This window comes from Phyllobates terribilis, unplaced genomic scaffold, assembly GCF_046119375.1.
Source record: "Phyllobates terribilis strain yellow unplaced genomic scaffold, ASM4611937v1 Scaffold_11__3_contigs__length_659146591, whole genome shotgun sequence".
NCBI lineage: Eukaryota > Metazoa > Chordata > Amphibia > Anura > Dendrobatidae > Phyllobates > Phyllobates terribilis.
Genome location: NW_027362771.1, coordinates 238,185,763 through 238,204,985, shown reverse-complemented (window position 1 = coordinate 238,204,985; position 19,223 = coordinate 238,185,763).

The following is a 19,223-nucleotide window of genomic DNA, read 5'->3' as shown; positions in this document are numbered from 1 at the left end:
CTATTTATTTCTCTCTCACCCAACACAGCACTGGGTGTTAGTGCTGTCATGGATGAGATGAATGGTGATCACCGGTATAAAAATTTTGAAGTGGCTCACACATGCCTACAATACCGATCCAGCGCAGATGTTTTCGCTCTTCCACTTGCCAACAGCGGTTGATCACGCCTAACACCTTCTCTGTTGTGTAGTGGTCATTCCATGTCGGTCTTCTCCACATGGCGCGTCTCTGTTACGTCTTTCTTCATCCCTGCAGGTGTACTTGGTGAATACTGAAGACGTCTTGATGGCACAGTGTGATCCACTCTGTTAATTCTTCAATGCACATGGACTTCATGGTCTTCATGTGATGACTTGTCTAAAAGAGTAAATAACCCTGAACGTTAATACATTTTCTACAATCCTACACTTTTATATGTACTCATAAATCCACAAATATAAAATCTCAGGCCTTATATAAATTCTTGTGGTACAGGTGTTATCTATTTTTATGGTACCCATTATTATCAATGTGACTTTTCACATGTCCTTTTTTTCAGACCAATAGTCCACAAAAAGAAGATGCCAGTGTCCTACTTTTGATCCATGTTGTGAATGAAACTCTCCAATGCAAGACATTGGCCCTGTGATAAATCCATGTGCTGTCTTTATTTTAATCTGTATTGTGTTTAATGGGTAGGAGAAGATAAAAATGCATTTCTATGTAAAAGAAAAATGGATGTAACAAGGTTTACACAAATTGACACATGGACCAAAAATGGGTCTAGTGCACCAAAAAAAAACACGGACTATTTTTAATTATGAGAATAAATCTGACGTGTGAAACTGTCCTTACTGATTTCATAGACACATCTAATAAGTATTAGAATTGCACATGTTTGACCACACTAGAAATGATACATTTCATTAATGTGCTCCTAATGTAAATGCTCCTCATCCTTTAGGAAAACCAAGACCTAATTTCATAAAAATTAGCAATTTCTTTCATTAAAAACAAAGATTACATCAGATAGGAAAATGTTACTGTCATTAGGCTTTACCTGTGTAATTCTTCTGCCCTCCTCCCAGGGACTCAGGAGGGCAGTGGGCTCAGCTGGCTATTGAGGGGGGGCGTCACGGAAGGTTTTCGAGATGATGAATGAAAACCCTCTGAATATGGCCTGGTCGTTAGATGACAAACGGCATTTTCTGGCCTCTGCTGCCTCCATTGTTTTCAGATAGAATTTTCTGGGTTTTTGAAGAGGCTTAGATGGCTATAAAGAAAAGATAGAGTAGAGTATTATAATGATGATCATGTCCCATCGTTACCGTCCTAATACAAACTCTCTGGATAATAGGAATATCTCAAGTTTTCACATTAAAAAGGATCAGTGACTGAGAGATAAAAAGTTCTCCATCCTACAAAGTCTATTAATACGTTCTACAAAGATTGCCCAAAACTTACCAAAATATTCCTATTAATATATGTATAATCATGATTCCACCACCAGCCAATATAATGACTGTGGCGTTAACGCTAAGATAAAACATCATATCCATCAGATGAAAATATTAGGACTGTCCACATCTAAATGTCTATGTATTTATCATTAACTCCTTCGTGCACCCCCGCCATACATGTATGGGGTTAAAGTGTATGGAGCGGGTACAGGAGCTGTTCCTGCTCCATACAGAGCAAATGACAGCTGTAATTTACTGTATATCCAGCAGCAGCCCGTAATATTAGAGATCAGCCTTACTGATAATCACTGCAGTTTAACTATTTAAATGGCGCTGTTAATTACTCACAGCAGCATTTAAATAGTCAGATTGACGTTGCAAACCAGCTAAGTGCAACACGATCATTAGGGACCAATGGGAGGTATGGCAGCTGCCATCTTGATACTCCTCTAAAGCTCAGCTACTGTATATGCTAAGCTTCAAAGGAAAAGTCCTTTTATACTGTATGTTACAAGAATATGGTATTAAAGTCTATAGAACAAGTGATCAAGAGATTGCAGGTTAAAGTCCTCAAGGAGGACTAAGAAATAAGGTAAAAAAAAATATATATATGTTACTGTAAAAGTCAGAAGGCCGGTAAAACCTAGGATTTACCGGTCAATCTGGACATTTACCGAGGCCGTCGGTAAAAGCTCAAAATGAAAAGTAAAATTGGACTTTTACCTGTGAAGTCTTGGTAAATGTTAACATTTACCGTCGAGCGTGGTAAAAGTCAGAAATATCAGGTGTGAAGATGGAACATCTGAGTTTAACCAAGCGCAGTTGGTTAATGTGCAGATTTACCACAGCTTTTTGGTAAATGTAGCTGAGAAGGGTTGTAAGCGCAGTTTTACCAACACATGCTGGTAGTTACTTTTACCAACACATGCTGTTAAATGTAAAGATTTACCAATTCGCCCAGGTAAAAGTCCAAAATCGTTTGTTTATATGGAATACATCTGACTTTTACCAACGCTGTTGAGAAATGTTAAGCTTTACCAAGACTTCAGCGGTAAAAGTCCAATTTTACTTTTCATTTTGAGCTTTTACCGATGGCCTCGGTAAATGTCCAGATTGACCGGTAAATCCTAGGTTTTACCGGCCTTCTGACTTTTACAGTAACATATATAAAAAAATTATAAATGTGTAAATCACCCCCCTTTTCACAGTTTTAATATAAAACGCAAACCACACACACAAAAATAATAATATCAATAATAATTATGAACATAATTCGTATCACCGTGTTCCTAAGTGTCTGGTCTTTCAAAATATAACTTTTTTTAAAACATATGTTAAATCCTAAAAACAAAAAGAAATCTAAAAGCCAGATTTGCAGATTTTTAGCCACCACATTGTGAACCAAAAATGCAATAAAAAGTGATCAGTATTTTTTATGTATCTCAAAATGGTATCAATGAAAACTAAAGCTTTGCACGCAAAAACAAGTCATCACACAGCTCCATCGACATAAAACTAAAAAAGTTACAGGTCTCAATAAAATGGAGGGTAAATTTTTTTTTACAAATTTACTATTTTTTTTTTCTTTGTAATCATAGTAACCTGGGTAATTATGTTGCAAAGTTATTTTTACTGTACAATAAACTCTGTAAAATGAAAACCCAAAACACAATAGCGGAATTGCAGTTTTTGATAATTTCATCCCACTTGGAATTTCTTTTATAGTTTTTCAGTACAAGATACAGTAAAATAGATGGTGTCATTTAATATGTTGTAGCTCTTCAAAGATGGGAAAGAAAAATACAAAAGTGTAAAAATGAAAAATGGACCAGTCCTGCAGGGGTAAAGGTCACAACGTGCTGCTTGTACTAGGGATCGAATAGCATATGTTTACATAAGGATTACTATATTACAATTTCTTTACATATACTTACCACAGGGACGTGTGGTGGGGGCATCCTAAGGGCTTCCACAGAGACCCAATCAATACGCTGGAACAACTTGTGCTTCCTGATGTTCCCGTTGACTCCTAAGCGCTTGGCTGGATCTTTCTGGAGTAGTTGTTCTATGATGTTCTTTGCGCCGGAGCGTGTCTCATTAAAGAGTGTTGGATCGTATTCACACTCACCGGTAATCATTTTATTCAAGATGACCCCAAATGAATACCAGTCCACTCCGGCATTATACTCCTCATCAGCCAGCATCTGCCATAAAACAAATAACAGTTATTAAACTGCTGAAAAAGTTTTACATTCTTAATGTTCCTGCAATATTCTACTCTGTAGATCTGTAATCCTATTTTTCCAATGTCTTCCAAATATCAATAATGTAATCACATCAGCAATTCCTCTCACCTCAGGAGCCATGAAGCCTTCAGTCCCAGCGTATCCGGTGGCTGTTCGGTCTCCAAACATGTTCTCAAGTGAGAGACCGAAATCTGTGATTTTTACATGGCCCGTTTCAGCCACCAGGATGTTCTCGGGCTTAAGGTCTCTGTGGATGATGCCCTTGGAGTGGAGATACTGGATGCCACACACAAGCTCAGCAGCATAGAATCTGAATGAAGAAAATAATGGCTGTAATACCCTGAGGAGAACACAAGACCCCTTATCATATTCTGTCGATATTTTATATTGGCATCAATGGATTGGACAAGTTCATATATGTGCTATGGCAGCTGAGGGGTTTTCTTATTCATTGCACAGGTATATAATTATTAAATCTATTCAAGAGGTGAAACACGTTGTGTGGAACTTCCATTGTGTGTCCTGGGCTGCTGGTTTTCAGTTTCTGACTGGTATTCAGTTCCTGGTGCAATTATACCATTAAAAAGGAACAAAATATTCATGTTGATCTAGACACACAAAGTAATAGTAACTGCTGAGCGGAATAAAATGTTTGTTTGTTTTTACCTCTGTTGCAGAGATATTAAAAATCTAAATATTTGGTACTCAATGAGTTATTATTTGAGGTTTTTTTTTTAAGTTCAAGTTGGTGTAATCTGCTAGTTTTCACTGATGGTGTGTACTTCTTTTTCCCTGTATGATGTTGACCAATCATAAGCAGGCAGCAACAAAGCAGAAAGAGAACATGTCCCCCCATAGCTTAGAGCAGACTTCTCAGTGTGTGATATGCATAACATACAGCACTGGACTAACCTCCTGCATGATTAGAAAATGCTGGGAGTAGAGCACAGATGACGAACACCTTCAAGGTAAGGTCCTGGCAGTAAGTGTGGAGGGAGCGTAGCTGTGTCACATTATAAAACCCTACTATCAGCTCTCTTCCTCTTACAGCTCAGTCAGGTCTGCACAACAGACACACGTGTGATTACTGACACTTTAGAGATCTTGCAGACAGAGGGTGGGGAGAGCCAGTACAGCAGAGGTGACAATGATTTCAGGGACCTAGTCTGAAAGGTGTTAGTCACCTGTGCTCAACGCCCAGCACTTTCTAGTCCTGTACCAGTTTAGACAAGGCGACCAAGGCTGTATCATTACATCTCACACACTGAGACACCTGCTTTAAGCTGTTGTGGGGGTGTGTTCTTCTTTCTCCTGAGTGTTATTGCCCGTTTATGATTGGTCAGCATCATAGAGGGAGAAGAAGTACAAGCTCCAGTGTAAACTATCTGATAACACTCACTTGGACTTAATGACAGTTAACTCATTAGGTGCCAAACGTGTTGGAATCTAGTATCTCAGCAATGGAGAGACAAATTAAATTAAAAACAAGCAAAAAAATAAAAATGTTTTATTCAGCCACTATGACATTATGTGTCCAGTTCAACATGAAAAATTTGGTAAAATTCCTTTTTTATACATTAATTATATATTGATTTGTTATACTTAACTAGCTTCGGTAATTGGATCTCTGTCTATTGAGCTGTGTATATCTGCCCAAGCCCAGGTTTCATGTTGTATATATTTATGCTTTATGTAACTTTTTTTGATATGCCCTGTACCATGTGGTTAATGTTTGTGTGGCCTCTCTGCATCTCAATCAGGTTTCATTGTTCATCCTGTATTTTTAGATGGTATTTAAAGTAATAAAGTATAGAGTTTTATGGGATGTGTTGTCTTGCATCATTTGTCATCATAAAGTTTGCCTTACAATTACATGATGCAAACATACAATTGTTCCTATGAAAACCTCAGGGTATGTGAAAAAACTCTTCGTATTTTTGTTGGCAGCCCATCACCTGTTTACATGGGTTGGAAGTTCTGCCAAACAATGATGAACGTTTACACTGGGCAACGTTAGGAAATAATCATTCGGGTAATTATTTCCCATGTGAAAGTCCTTTCCCATCTAGTTTATTTAAAACTCAGCCCACATTATATGTAACGTAAGGCTAAGTGCCCACGATGCAGAAATGCTGCGGATTTTTCCTGAGCATTTCTGCAGCTCCCTAGCAGAAAAAACGCATGCGGATTGTACATGCGGATTTACATGCGTTTTTTCTGCCAGGTAGAAGCGTAAGGGAAGCATTTTGAACATGCGATTTCGCATGTGGGTTGTCAAGCGCTTTTCCAAGCGATTTTAGCATCACTTGGAAAGTGCTTGTCAACTTGGTCACACTATATAAATCCATGCAACCGGCATGGATTTATATAGTGCAACCAAGTTACAATGCTGCAAATGCAGCATCAATAGTAAAAAAAAAAAAAGAATAAAAATGGTGAAAAATAAAAAAAAACATTATACTCACCTTCCGATGGCCCCCGGTCTCTTTTTCCGGTGTCTTCGGCGGTTTGCGATGGTGTGAAAGGACCTTCCATGACGTCATTTAGTCATGTGACAGGTCACGCAACCGCCGACGTCAGCGGTCGCATGACCTGTCACATGACTAAATGATGTCATGTAAGGTCCTTTTACCACCGCGAGCAGCCGAAGACACCAGAGAAGGAGATCGGGAGCCATCAGAAGGTGAGTATATGTTTATTTTTATTTTAATTATTTTTTAACAACAGGTACCCTGGTCTGGAAGAGAGTCTCCTCTTCTCCAGTCCCGGGTACCATCCACGCATTGAACCGCATAATATCCGCATGTGCACATGTAGTCATGCGGATGTTATGCGGTCCAATGCAAGTCAATGCGGCTAAAACGCAGCGATTCTGCAAAATTAATGGACCAGCTGCGGATTTTGTTAATCCGCAGCGGAAATTTCCGCAACATGTGCACAGCACATGCAGATTATCATTGGGGACCATTGCAGACCTATTAATAAGCATTTTTTAAGCGTTTCTGTGGTGGAAATTACGCTGCGAAAATGCTTAAAAAACGCATAGTGGGCACGCAGCCTAAATCTTTACCTTGCACTGGAGATGTCTAGCGGCCCCTTCGACAGCAAGAATTTGTCAAAGTCCCCGCAGCTCATATATTCCAGCCCGAGTAGAAGAAGCATCTGTAATACAAAGCAGACAGAATCTTTAGTGTCGGTCCACTTGTGGTAGTTTATTCCTTCGCAAATCTTCCTGCTTCTAGTCCGCAGCACAGCGGCAGCTAAAACCACAACATGTGGAAGATGTGGAGTTTTGTGGTGGATTTGGCTGTGAATTCAGGGTACATTTTCCTCATCTCATTGAAAGAGGTTAAATCCATGCTAAAAACCGGCATCAGAAATTGACATGCTAAACATTGCAAAATCCTCGCTGCAGGTCAATTTGCATGCAGAAAATTCCACATTATACGAGGCTTGTTACTATCACACTCAGCTGCTGGATAACTGCACGCTTCTGGAAATGTTACCAACACGTAACATCCGCAACTTTTCTGTCTTATTTTGACCTCGCCATAATCAACACCAAATCATCTCTAGAAGGTTTAGGCCATGTTCACTTGTAGTGTAAATGCTGAGATATTTCCGCTGTGTTTTTTAGGTGGGAAATCCACTGCATTTGCGACCTCTTTCACACGTCCGTATAAAACACGTACCTGAAAAAACGTTACCAGTGTCATCAGTGTTTTCCATCAGTGTGTCATTTGTGTGTCCATTTTTACCATCAGTGTGTCATCCTTGTGCCCGTTTTTATCAGTCATCTGTGTCTGTTTTTACCATCCGTGTGTCATCCGTGTGTCTGTTTTTTCCATCAGTGTGTCATCCGTGTTTTTCACTGATGGATAAAGAAAGAAAGCAATGACAAAGCTTCTCTTATACTTTGCAATGTTAAACACGGACAGCCTAGGATGGCATACGGGTGGCATCCGTGTGCTCCATGCGTTTTCATCCGTGCTGCAGGGAGAAAAACGGTCATGTCTCCATGTGGTTTGCACGGTCACACGGTCCCTGTAAAAACACGGACATGAGCATAGAACCATAGGTTATAATGGGTACGTGTGAAATCCATAAAAAAAATGAATACCCCATGAACTGGAAAAACAGACGTGTGATGGCGGCCTAACAGTGCAAGCAAAGTGGATATGATTTTATGAAAACTCATGCCCACTGACTGTTTTAAGACGTTGTTGAACTGTTATTTTCTTTGGTGTTTTTTTATCTATAGGTTTCTAAGGGAGTCTGAAAAAACACATCTAATTAGGCACTTTTTTAAGTGCAGAATCCCAGTGTTTCTGTGCTAAAGAAAAAAAACACATTAAAAATGCTGATTCAAAGCTGGACAAAAAAGGCATTAATAAAAGGGTAAAACGCTTCAGGAATGCAAGAAATAGTGGTTTTCCTATTTCTTATTTTGGTACAAAATATATGTGAAAAAAAACAGCAAAAAAATACAGTTTTTATGCTATGTGTGAATAAGGCCTCAGAAACCCAGGATGTGTTTCTGTTCGCCATTGCTACTTCAGCCATTCCTGTCAGTCAAAACCTCTGAGAGGTCTCATGTGATCTGGATTAGAAACCCTCTGTACAGCTACATGAGCCTCTCACAGATCATGAACACAGGCCTGGGGCAAGATATTGTGGGACTACAGATAGATGAGGCAAATGGTGTCCCCCAAGGCAAAGGGTCCAAAAGTCAAATCAGGTAATAGTTGTCCTTCCACATGAATTAGCCATAGATATATGAGGCAAATGGTGCTCCCCAAGGCAAAGGGTCTAAAAGTCAAATCAGGTAATAGTTGTCCCTCCATATGGATTAGCTATAGATAGATAAGGCAAATGGTGCCCCCCAAGGCAATGGGTCCAAAAGTCAAATCAGGTAATAGTTGTCCCTCCACATGGATTAGCCATAGATATATGAGGAAAATGTTGCCCTCCAAGGCAATGGGTCCAAAAGTCAAATCAGGTAATAGTTGTCCCTCCACATGGATTAGCTATAGATAGATGAGGCAAATGGTGCCCCCCAAGGCAATGGGTCCAAAAATCAAATCAGGTAATAGTTGTCCCTCCACATTTATTAGCTATAGATAGATCCGGCAAATGGTGCCCCCCAAGGCAATGGGTCCAAAAGTCAAATCAAGTAATAGTTGTCCCTCCACATTTATTAGCTATAGATAGATGAGGCAAATGGTGCTCCCCAAGGCAAAGGGTCCAAAAGTCAAATCAGGTAATAGTTGTCCATCCACATGGATTAGCTATAGATAGATGAGGCAAATGGTGCCCCCAAGGCAATAAGTCCAAAAGTCAAATCAGGTAATAGTTGTCACTCCACATTTATTAGCTATAGATAGATGAGGCAAATGGTGCTCCCCAAGGCAAAGGGTCCAAAAGTCAAATCAGGTAATAGTTGTCCATCCACATGGATTAGCTATAGATAGATGAGGCAAATGGTGCCCCCAAGGCAATAAGTCCAAAAGTCAAATCAGGTAATAGTTGTCCATCCACATGGATTAGCCCCTTAGCAATGTACTATGTCCGTCATAAGTTGTCTCCTTGCCTTTGATGTGGGCTCACAAAATGCTTTGCTTGTTTCTTGGGTGATCAGAAACTTAATGCACCCTTAATATGGGCCAATCCAGGCCGCTAAATATACAAGTCAATCAGTGGTTGTTTACTGGCCCATTTATACAGAGCAAAGAGTGTTCTATGTATACAAAAGGTGCAAATAAATTGTCAATGTTATCGACACCATATCTCCTGTTTACACCATGTGCATCCGATTCTGGTGAAAGCCAGCATAGAAATCAGTGTAACCAATCACGCCATGTTTTGTTTATTCATTGGAAGTTTCCCAGCCTGTTTTGATGGGCCAATAGTCAGGAACAAGTATTCCTTTTTTTAATAGGGCTAAGATGCTTGTAAAAAACCCCATCATCGGCAGCACATAACCCTCTGTAAACAGGAGATGTGCTGCCAACAACATAGTGTAGCATAGGAACAGAGCAATTGTTTTACCAATCATTCTGCTCCGATCAGTACTTGTTGGACTGTGTAACCAGGCCCACTAAACTAAAACCAATGGGCTTGTATATGATCAATCTTTACTTTTTAACAGGCCGACAGCTGCTCTTCTAAATGCACCTATAGCAGCCTGTTAATAAACACCCCTGCCAAACCCTGATGACAACTATAATTCCACTGCACCCCCTCCACAACCTGCGCCGATTTCAGAGCACTATGCCAACTCTAGAGCTGACAGGCACTGGAGGGTATAAAGTGCTGTTTGGTCTTTCATTGTCATTGAACTGGCAGATTGACCACCACCTTTCCTCTCTGCTGTGACTGCACCGGCACTGCCATCATGGCCGGACTGCAGGCAGACCAGTGCGCAATGTCAGCTTATCAGTTGGCCTGCACCCGGCCATCACTAATAATGAACACACAAAGGCTGTGTGCCCACTATGCGTTTTTTAAGCGTTTCTGCAGCGGCAATTCCGCGGTAGAAACGCTTAAAAAATGCTTGGTAGAAGGTCTGCCATGTTCCCCAATGATAATCCGCATGTGCTGTACACATGCTGCGGAATTTCCGCTGTGGATTATCATTGCGGAAAAATCCGCAGCACTACCAATTATTTTGCGTAATCGCGGCGTTTTCACAGCCATTGACTTGCATTGAATTGCTTAATATCCTCATGACTACATGTGCACATGCGGATATTAAGCGATTCAATGTGCGGATGGTACCCGGGTTTGGAGAAGAGGAGACTCTCCTCCAGACCCGGGTACCGTAGTACCTGTTAAAAAAAGAGAATTAAAATAAAAAATATACATTATACTTACCTTACGATGGCCCCCGGTCTCCATAGCGATGCGTCCTGGCTTCCCAGCAGCTCGCGATGGTCTAAAAGGACCTGCCATGACGTCATTTAGTCATGTGACAGGTCACGCGACCGCCGACGTCGGCCCGTCACATGACTAAATGACGTCATGGAAGGTCCTTATACGCAACCGCGAGACACCGGGAAGACCGGACGCATCGGATAAGGAGACCGGGGGCCATCAGAAGGTAAGTATACTGGTTTTTTTTTTTTTTTTTTACCATTTTTATTCTTTTTTTTAACTAACTTGGTCACACTATATAAAATCCATGCCGGTTGCATGGATTTATATAGTGTGACCAAGTTGTCAAGCACTTTTCCAAGTGATGCTAAAATCGCTTGGAAAGCGCTTGACAACCCGCATGCGAAATCGCATGTGCAAAACGCTTCACTTCCGCTTGTCCCTGGCAGGAAAAACACATGTACAATCCGCATGTACAATCCGCATGTACAATCCGCATGCGTTTTTTCTGCCAGGGAGATGCAGAAACGCTTTGGAAAAATCCACAGCATTTCTGCATCGTGGGCACTTAGCCTAAAGCTGGAATTGAAGTAGCGTATGGCATCGGATGCAAGATGCTAATGACACTCGGCTCCAGTTCTGCTGCGAGCGTGACCCGAGTGTCATTGCTCTGTGCTCCGATCCTCTCACATGAAAGAATCACAGCACAGGAGTGGAGGAAATGGAGAAAGTAATTTCTTCATCTGCTCTATGGCCTGTCTCGGCGTATATCGGACTGCACTGGGCTGACATCTGAGTGCAGTCCAGTGTTTCACATGCACCTATAGACTTGTATGGGTGTGAGTGAGCAGAGTCTCGCTGCCAATCACTGCATACTGCAACTGTTCTCTCATGTTGAATCAGAATAAGAAAATAATTGCAGATCTTCACTATTCTATAATATAACATTGGGCCGAGTGCTATCTGATAAAACATTGCATAGTACTCGGCCGTGTTATACGCTTGCATGACCCCGGCCTTAGGAGCAAAGTAACGCTGTTCACCTCCAGTCTGCCATCACCTGGTTTTTACTGACAGTGATTAGCAATATTATACTTAGGGTATGTGCACACGTTAAGTATGTGGAGCAGAAGATTCTGCACTATTTCTGCACCTCTTGGCAGGAAAAGCACTGTAATAAAAAGCACATTTTTGCCGCATTTTTGATGCATTTTTTACATGTATTTTTGGTGCAGATTTTTCCCCCTTATTGTTATCAGTGAAATCTGCAGCAAAGACGCTGAAAGAATTGACATGCAGCAGATATAATCTGCACCAAATCTCCAAGTGAAAAATAAGCAATGTGTGCATGAGATTTCAGGGTTCTCATTCACTTTGCTGGCACCAGGACGCCCTTCAGGCTTTGTGACAAATCTGCACAGAAAAAAAGCGACAAATGTGCAAAATGTGCACAGGACCTTAGTGTGCTAACAGTTAGTAAAGGCTGAGTGGAAGCAGACTCACTGACACTCCTCATTGGTTTCCTTGTGCTCGGGCCACCACTGTGCTGTAATTCAGTGCACTAGATTGGGGGATGAATGGTGCCACAATGCACCAATATTAATAAAGATTTGTGTGCCCCCTCCCCAGGGTGGTATGAGCGTGGCACCCTGTGCAGTTGCCTTCTTCTGCCTACTGTGTGGTGACACATGCTAACAATTATACCTCGGTCTGGAATGCAAACGCTGCGGTGACAATGAAGGGGCTCCCAGATGCCTGCTGTAAGACTCGGTGCTCCACCAACACGTCCGCCTCATCTTCAGCTAGCAGGGCTCTCTTGCTGATGATCTTAACAGCGTATTGCCGGCTGGTAATGGTGTTTTTTGCCAGCACGACCTTCCCAAAATTTCCCTGTCCAAGCACATGATGGAACTCTAGTCTCTCTTTGATGGTATCAGAGATGGTGCTTTTGGAGCCGGTTGGCTGAGCACCACTGGGCCCTCCTAGCAGGGTGACAAAATAGGCAAGATTATATTATTTGCAATATTTGCTACAATATTCACACTGACATGAAAAACAATAATAGAAACCAATCACTGAATTGATTAATTCATTTGTTAGTGAAAGAAAGATGCTACTTTTTCTTTTTCTTTTTTTTTATTCTTTTTATTATTTCCTGCAGTACAGTTATCAGTCTATACTGTGTTCTTATGCTTTATTTTAGGGTCACTCGAATTTGAGATGGCCACACATGAAGACTATGTACAAGCAACTGTACTCTTATAAATGTGAGAGAAAACAGAATTTGGAGAATGAGTCAGACATGAGTGCACGCGGAGGCTTTTCCCACCTGGCTCAGCTTAACTGACAGATCTAACTGACAGTGGAGACCCCAATTCATAGTTTAAAGAGTAACAGTCATTTACATTTTTATTTCCTAAATCAGTAGTACCCATGTAAATAAGCAACTTTGTAATATATCTTATCAGAGAAATCTGCTTCTTTCTCTTCACAGGCTGTTTATCATTCTCAATTCTCGAGTAAAATCTCTGAGGGACATGGTACTTAGACCAATTGGTTTTAACACTGAAGCAGCCAAAAAAGAAATATCCAATATGAGGTCAATAAATAGTATACTCATATAGAGGTAATACAAAAAACTTTATGGGAAACACAAGTCGGTGTGCAGTGGAAATGTAGGAGACAGATGCATCTGCAGGGTGGTCAATACCCCGACACGCATTTCACGTTAGTTTCTTCCTGGGGGTGTCGAAGCACGCGTCAGGGTCTTGGTCCCTCACCCTCCAGGCCTTATTACAGGTTACTATTTATTCCTTACTCATTATTCATGGTTATTTTGTACACTGACCACCAGAGGGCATCTGCCTCTTACCATTTACCTTCTACTCTAATGTCTTTATTATTGAAGCCCATCTTGAGTGGTCGTACTAATATTTGTATCTTATTGGAGTTTTTTAATATTCTATTGTGGGTTAATCCTAGGTCCACATGGACCACTATATATACACTGCTCAAAAAAATAAAGGGAACACTTAAACAACAGAATATAACTCCAAGTAAATCAGATTTCTGTGAAATCAAACTGACCACTTAGGAAGCAACACTGATTGACAATCAATTTCACATGCTGTTGTGCAAATGGAATAGACAATAGATGGAAATTATTGGCAATTATCAAGACACCCTCAATAAAGGAGTGGTTCTGCAGGTGGGGACCACAGACCACATCTCAGTACCAACGCTTTCTGGCTGAGGTTTTGGTCACTTTAGAATGTTGGTTGTGCTTTCACACTCGTGGTACCATGAGACGGACTCTACAACCCACAGAAGTTGTTCAGGTAGTGCAGCCCATCCAGGATGGCACATCAATGAGAGCTGTGGCAAGAAGGTTTGCTGTGTTTGTCAGCGTAGTGTCCAGAGGCTGGAGGCGCTACCAGGAGACAAGCCAGTACACTAGGAGATGTGGAGTGGGCCGTAGGAGGGCAACAACCCAGCAGCAAGACCGCTACCTCTGCCTTGGTGCAAGGAGGAACAGGAGGAGCACTGCCAGAGCCCCGCAAAATGACCTCCAGCAGGCGACAAATGTGCATGTGTCTGCACAAACGGTTAGAAACCGACTCCATGAGGGTGGTATGAGGGCCCGAAGTCCACAGATTGGGGTTGTGCTCACAGTCCAACACCGTGCAGGACGCTTGATGCTCTCAGGACACTTGGCATTTGCTGCAGAACACCAGGATTGGCAAAGTCGCCACTGGCGCCCTGTGCTCTTTACAGATGAAAGCAGGTTCACACTGAGCACATGTGATAGACTTGACAGAGTCTGGAGACGCCGTGGAGAGCGATCTGCTGCCTGAAACATCCTTCAGCATGACCGGTTTGGCAGTGGGTCAGTAATGGTGTAGGGTGGCATTTCTTTGGAGGGCCGCACAGCCCTCCATGTGCTCGCTAGAGGTAGCCTAACTGCCATTAGGTACCGAGATGAGATCCTCAGACCCCTTGTAAGACCATATGCTTGTGCGGTTGGCCCTGGGTTCCTCCTAATGCAGGACAATGCCAGACCTCATGTGGCTGGAGTGTGTCAGCAGTTCCTGCAAGATGAAGGCATTGAAGCTATGGACTGGCCCGCCCATTCCCCAGACCTGAATCTGATTGAGCACATCTGGGACATCATGTCTCGCTCCATCCACCAACGTCACGTTGCGCCACAGACTGCCCAGGAGTTGGCGGATGCTTTAGTCCAGGTCTGGGAGGAGATCCCACAGGAGACCATTCGCAACCTCATCAGGAGCATGCCCAGGCATTGTAGGGAGGTCATACAGGCACGTGGAGGCCACACACAATACTGAGCCTCATTTTGACTTGTTTTAAGGACATTGCATCAAAGTTGGATCAGCCTGTAGTGTGTTTTTCCACTTTAATTTTGGGGGTGACTCCAAATCCAGGCCTCCATTGGTTAATAAATTTGATTACCATTAATGATTTTTGTGTGATTTTGTTGTCAGCACATTCAACTTTGTACAGAACAAAGTATTCAATGAGAATATTTCATTCATTCAGATCTAGGATATGTTATTTGAGTGTTCCCTTTATTTTTTTTGAGCAGTGTATAATCATGCACTTGCACTTTTTTTTCTATTCCATGGATTTCACCACCATTTAATATTGATTTAATTCTCATATACAGTACAGACCAAAAGTTTGGACACACCTTCTCATTTAAAGATTTTTCTGTATTTTCATGACTTTGAAAATTGTACACTCACACTGAAGGCATCAAACCTATGAATTAACACATGTGGAATTATATACTTAACAAAAAAATGTGAAACAACTGAAAATATGTCTTATATTCTAGGTTCTTCAAAGTAGCCATCTTTTGCTTTTATGACTGTGACGCGCCCCCTGGGCCAGTGCTGTTAGGGGATACCCGGAGCCGGATCAGATGGGGGTTGTAGTCTCCAAGTGGCTTTGACCCGGTCCGTGCCCAGGGTGTCAAGCTCAGTGTGTGGCAGTCCTTACTGATGTTACTAAAGTTCTTTATGTCGACTACGCCACCCGTTGAATTGCGGTCACTACGGCCGCCGCTGCAGCAGGGTCCGCTGAGGCTGATGGTGTTTGTGCAGCTTCGGTAGTATAACCCCCAACGGGAGGGGTATGGCCTCAGGGGGTCAGGTGCAGAGGATGGTGGTTGTGGAAGTGCAGTGAAGATGGTAATGAGAGTCAGAGTCGGGTTGTGCAGTTCAGGGTTCTTTACTTACTGCTGTTCTTGTACCGGTCACTCCGGCCTTGAGTGACCACCCGAGCCGCGCTGCGTCCACCAGGTCCTGGACTCGGCCAACCCCCAAGTAGTTCTGGAGCGTGGTTCTGAGCTCCCTTTCTGTCCTGTCCTCGTCTCTGGCCTTCCCCACCAGGGATCCACCTATGTCCGGCTCCCTCGGGCCTCTTGTTGGCGAACCCTTGTCTCTGGGTTCCCTGACCCTATGCGTGGTCTGCCTTCCGGGTGGATATAGTGGGTGGCCGTGGCAGATTCTGCCCACGGCCTCCGGTTCCTGGCTAAGGTGTGCTGTAGCCTCTGCCAGCTTGGGATCCGGTACCCTGTTGCCAACTCTTCACCCTTTGGTTTTAGTTTGGGCTCTCAGAGTTCCTTCTTTCTCCCCCTCTGGGTCTTTCAAACTCCTCTCTCACTCTTGGCTCTGGGGCTGCTCTGCTCCTCTGCTCTCTTCCACTCCTCTGCAAAGACTTACTGACTGACTGACTTCTCACAGACTGACTGACCCTGATCTTCGATGGTGCCCACCTTAAATACTCCCTCTATGTGTGAGCTCAGGTGACCAGCACCCAATGAGCTCCTAACTTTACCCAGGCTGCTCCCCCTATCTGCCCCTACACTACTGGGATGTACCACCCCCCTCCCACTCCAGCCAGGAACAGACTCTGTTGTACCTGCACATTTCTCTAGTGGGAGTACCATTGGTCTGTTCCTCGGAAATGGGATGTGTGTAGTGCATGCAGCTAACTGAGCTCAGTTCCACACTCCATCCTTACCCGGGAGTGGAATATCACACCTCTGGGTTGAGGTGCAATACCCCTGTAGCAGCCGAATCCTCAGGGTGCTACAACTGCTTTGCACACTCTTGGCATTATCTTGATGAACTTCAAGAGGTAGTCACCGGAAATGGTTTTCACTTCACAGGTGTGCCCTGTCAGGTTTAATAAGTGGGATTTCTTGTCTTATAAATGGGGTTGGGACCATCAGTTGTGTTGTGCAGAAGTCTGGGAGATACACAGCTGATAGTCCTATTTAATAGACTGTTAGAATTTGTATTATGGCAAGAAAAAAGCAGCTAAGTAAAGAAAAACGAGTGGCCATCATTACCTTAAGAAATGAAGGTCAGTCAGTGCGAAAAATTGTGAAAACTTTGAAAGTGTCCCCAAGTGCAGTTGCAAAAACCATCAAGCGCTACAAAGAAACTGGCTCACATGAGGACCGCCCAAGGAAAGGAAGACCAAGAGTCACCTCTGCTTCTGAGGATAAGTTTATCCGAGTCACCAGTCTCAGAAATCGCAGGTTAACAGCAGCTCAGATTAGAGACCAGGTCAATGCCACACAGAGTTCTAGCAGCAGACACATCTCTTCAACAACTGTTAAGAGGAGACTTTGTGCAGCAGGCCTTCATGGTAAACTAGCTGCTAGGAAACCACTGCTAAGGACAGGCAACATGCAGAAGAGACTTGTTTGGGCTAAAGAACACAAGGAATGGACATTAGACCAGTGGAAATCTGGGCTTTGGTCTGATGAGTCCAAATTTGAGATCTTTGGTTCCAACCACTGTGTCTTTGTGCGATGCAGAAAAGGTGAACGGATGGACTCTACATGCCTGGTTCCCACCGTGAAGCATGGAGGAGGAGGTGTGATGGTGTGGGGGTGCTTTGCTGGTGACACTGTTGGGGATTTATTCAAAATTGAAGGCATACTGAACCAGCATAGCTACCACAGCATCTTGCAGCGGCATGCTATTCCATCCGGTTTGCATTTAGTTGGACCATCATTTATTTTTCAACAGGACAATGACCCCAAACACACCTCCAGGCTGTGTAAGGGCTATTTGACCAAGAAAGAGAGTGATGGGGTGCTATGCCAGATGACTTGGCCCAATCGAGATGGTTTGGGGTGAGCTGGACCGCAGAGTGATGGCAAAAGGGCCAACAAGTGCTAATCATCTCTGGGAACTCCTTCAATATTGTTGGAAGACCATTTCCGGTGACTACATCTTGAAGCTCATCAAGAGAATGCCAAGAGTGTGCAAAGCAGTCATCAAAGCAAAAGGTGGCTACTTTGAAGAACCTAGAATATAAGACATATTTTCAGTTGTTTCACACTTTTTTGTTAAGTATATACAGTTCGGTCCAGAAATATTTGGACATTGACCGTATCTTCATGATTTGGGCTCTGCATGCCACTACTTTTGATTTAAAATTAAACAACTGATATGCAATTCAATTGTTGACATTCTAGTTTAATTAAAGAGGTTGCACAAAAATATTCTGTGAAACATTTAGGAATTGCAATAATTTTTCTACAAAGCGTCCTTATTTTAGGAGCTCAATAGTAATTGGACAAATTATCTTTACCATAAATAAAATGTTCATTTTTAATACTTTGTGGAGAATCCTTTGCTGGCAATGACTGCCTGAAGTCTGGAAGCCATGGACGTCACCAAATGTGGGGTTTTGACCTTTGTGATGCTTTGCCAGGCCTTTACTCCAGCTGACTTCTGTTGTTTGTTTATGGGTCTTTCTGCCTAAAGATTTGTCATAAGCATGTGACATGCATGCTTGATGTGGTTGAGATCTGGCGATTGACTCAACCATTGCAGAATATTCCATTTCTTTGCCTTAAAAATCCCCTGGGCTGCTTTTGCAGTATGTTTTGGGTCATTGTCCATCTGTACTGTGAAGCACCGTCCAATCATCCTTGCTGCATTTGGTTGAATCTGAGCAGAGAGTATAGTCCTGTACACTTCAGAGTTCATCTGGCTGCTTTTGTCTTCGGTCACATCATCAATAAACACTAGTAACCCAGTGCCACTGGAAGCCATGCATGCCCATTCTATCACACTGTCTCCACCATGTTTTACAGGGCATGTGGTGTGCTTTGGATCTTGAGCCGTTTCAAGTCTTCTCCACACTTTCTTCTTCCCATCATTCTGGTACAGGTTGATCTTAGTTTCATCTGTCCAAAAAATGCTTTACCAAACTGGGCTGACTTCTTTAGATGTTTTTTTTTTATAACGTCTAATATGGCCTTTCTATTTATAAGGCTGATTAATAGTTTGCACCTTGTGATGAACCCTTTATATTCGCTCTCATGAAGACATCTCTTTATGGTAGACTTAGATACTGAAACACCTACTACCAGGACAGTATTCTTCACTTGGGTGGATGTAGTGAAAGAGTTTTCTTCACCATGGAAAGGATTTTGCGATCATCCACCAATGTTGTCTTCTGTGGATGTCCAGGCCTTTTGGAGTTCCCAAGCTCACCAGTGCCCTCTTTTTTGCAGAGTGTACCAAACCATTGATTTGGTTACTCCTTAGATTCCTGCTATCTCCCTGATTGATTTCTTATTTTTTTCAGCCTTATGATGTTCTATTTTTCTTTTAT